General features: G+C 41.8%; 1 pseudogene across 1 annotated transcript; it reads left to right on the plus strand.

Moving 5' to 3' along the window:
• Window positions 1-1,484: 1,484 nt before the first annotated feature.
• On the plus strand, window positions 1,485-2,906 carry LOC112606149 (annotated as a pseudogene). The gene has a single exon (XR_003115602.1). The product of XR_003115602.1 is annotated as a 60S ribosomal protein L4 pseudogene (transcript).

Consider the following 2,906-nt stretch of genomic DNA (forward strand, 5'->3'; position numbering starts at 1 on the left):
TAATAATGAGATAGCAAGACACAGTGTTTAAGATCATGGATGCTGTGGCCAGATTGCCTGGGTTATAATTCTAGTTCTGTTGCTTTGTGACCTTGGGCAAGTTATTTAACCTCTCTGTGACAGAGTTTACTTTTCTGAATAAAGGGAATAACAACATGCTTTACTTTCCAGGGTTGTTATGGAGATTAGATGGGTTAATGTTTGTAAAGCACTTGGAATGGAGCCTATCAAATAGTCAGTGGTATGTAACTGTTTGTTATACAATAACAGTTGGCATTTATGGAGGCTTAGTTATCTCCCAGGCACAGAGCATGTTACTTTCAACCCTCTCAATCATGCAAGGTAGATAAATTATTTACAGTGATGCACGAGGGCTGGCCGGTACTTGCTTATGAGAGCTGAATGTTAAATTTTCAGAAAGTTTGCAAGTCAGTTAAACAGAGCCATTACTAAAAATTAAATTATATAAATGTGCAATCAAATTATATTAAATACAAGGCAATAAATATTCAAATTTCATCACTTCCTAAGTATTTTACTACTGTCTATGCTCTTTTCGTTTTTTTTTTTTTTTTTTTTTTTTTTTTGAGAGACAGGTCTCACTATGTTTCCCAAGCTGGACTCGAACTCCTGGGATCAAGGGATGCTCCTGTCTTTGCCTCCCAAAGTACTGAGATTACAGATGTGAGTCACTGTGCCTGGTCTATCTATGCTCTTGAGGTTATTTATGTTTATTGTGTCTGTATGGTGGAAATAATGGTGTGATACTGTGCAACTCTTCCTAACTCTGCATTCTATGGCATCAATATCTGTAGCTTGAATTTTGTTACGTGGAGCATTTATACCACAGAAGTGCAACCACTTCAGATCAGGGCTTTTTTTATTTAGCAAGTTGGTTATTACACATTTATCTGTACATCGCTGGATATTATTATCTCTTCTTTTAAGATGATAAAAGAGGTTAAATGATTTGCCTAAAGCCACACAGCTAGTAAGTGGTAAAGCTGGGATTCAGGCCCAGATTTTTGTTTGTTTGCTTTCTTGCTTTTTACAAGAAAAATTGTTTCCAAAGCCTATATGCTTTTCATTCAGTTACCCTCCAAATTGGAAAAGGAATAGTCAAACTGGGTAGACCTTAGACACAGAAACAGAAAAGCTATCTCTTTTCTTCCCCCTCCAGTTCTCCTGCCCTTAATGTACACACTCAATCCCTAGTCTACCCAATCCTGTGCAGAGCTGTAGTCATTCCTTTCTAGTCCCATTATCCCAACCCAGACTTAGAGATACCTTTCATTATTTATCTTGATTTGATAATTACTGCCTTGCTTTGTACCACTTTTGCCCATTATCCCTTCTTCCCAGAATTTCCTTTCTATTGTCCAAGGTTAAGATTAAACCCAGTCTTTCTAATACCTCTACCTATTTTCTATTTTCCTAGTTTGAGAAGGCTTGACACTGTAGTTAAGATTCCTCAAATACTTTTTCCTGTGGCGGCAGCCAGAGTGAGAGGAGCGTGGCTGTCTCCTCTCTCTGCCATGGCATGTGCTCTCCCACTGATATCAGTGTATTCCAAAAAGGGGGAGTCATCTGGCAAAAATGTCACTTTGCCTGCTGTATTCAAGGCTCCTATTCGACCAGATATTGTGAACTTTGTTCACACCAACTTGCGCAAAAACAACAGACAGCCCTACGCTGTCAGTGAATTCGCAGGTCATCAGACCAGTGCTGAGTCTTGGGGTACTGGCAGAGCTGTGGCTCGAATTCCCAGAGTTCCAGGTGGTGGGACTCACCGCTCTGGCCAGGGTGCTTTTGGAAACATGTGTTGTGGAGGCCGAATGTTTGCACCAACTAAAACCTGGCACCATTGGCATTGTAGAGTGAACACAACCCAAAAATGATATGCCATCTGTTCTGTCCTGGCTGCCTCAGCCCTACCAGCACTGGTTATGTCTAAAGGTCATCGTATTGAGGAAGTTCCTGAACTTTCTTTGGTAGTCGAAGATAAAGTTGAAGGCTACAAGAAGACCAAAGAAGCTGTTTTGCTCCTTAAGAAACTTAAAGCCTGGAATGATATCAAAAAGGTCTATGCCTCTCACTGAATGAGAGCTGGCAAAGGCAAAATGAGAAACCATCGCCGTATCCAGCGCAGGGGGCCGTGCATCATCTATAATGAGGATAATGGCATCATCAAGGCCTTCAGAAACATCCCTGAAATTACTCTGCTTAATGTAAGCAAACTGAACATTCTGAAGCTTGCTCCTGGTGGGCATGTGGGACGTTTCTGCATCTGGACTGAGAGTGCTTTCCGGAAGTTAGATGAATTGTATGGCACTTGGTGTAAAGCCGCTTCCCTCAAGAGTAACTACAATCTTCCCATGCACAAGATGATTAATACAGATCTTAGCAGAATCTTGAAAAGCCCAGAGATCCAAAGAGCCCTTCGAGCACCACGCAAGAAGATTCATCGCAGAGTCCTAAAGAAGAACCCACTGAAAAACCTGAGAATCATGTTGAAGCTAAACCCATATGCAAAGACTGTGCACCGGAATACCACTCTTCGCCAGGCCAGGAATCACAAGCTCCAGGTGGATAAGGCAGCTGCTGCAGCAGCAGCACTAGAAGCTAAATCAGATGAGAAGGTGGCGGTTGCAGGCAAGAAGCCTGTGGTAGGGAAGAAAGGAAAGAAGGCTGCTGTTGGTGTTAAGAAGCAGAAGAAGCCTCTAGTGGGAAAAAAGGCAGCAGCTACCAAGAAACCAGCCCCTGAAAAGAAGCCTGCAGAAAAGAAACCTGCTACAGAGGAAAAGAAGCCTGCTGCATAAACTCTTAAATTTGATTATTTCATAAGGGTCACATCATTTTGGACAGCTTCTTTTGAAAAAATACCTGATCATACAGGCAGTGAGAAA

The sequence above is a fragment of the Theropithecus gelada genome, chromosome 14, assembly GCF_003255815.1.
Source record: "Theropithecus gelada isolate Dixy chromosome 14, Tgel_1.0, whole genome shotgun sequence".
Taxonomy (NCBI): Eukaryota; Metazoa; Chordata; class Mammalia; order Primates; family Cercopithecidae; genus Theropithecus; species Theropithecus gelada.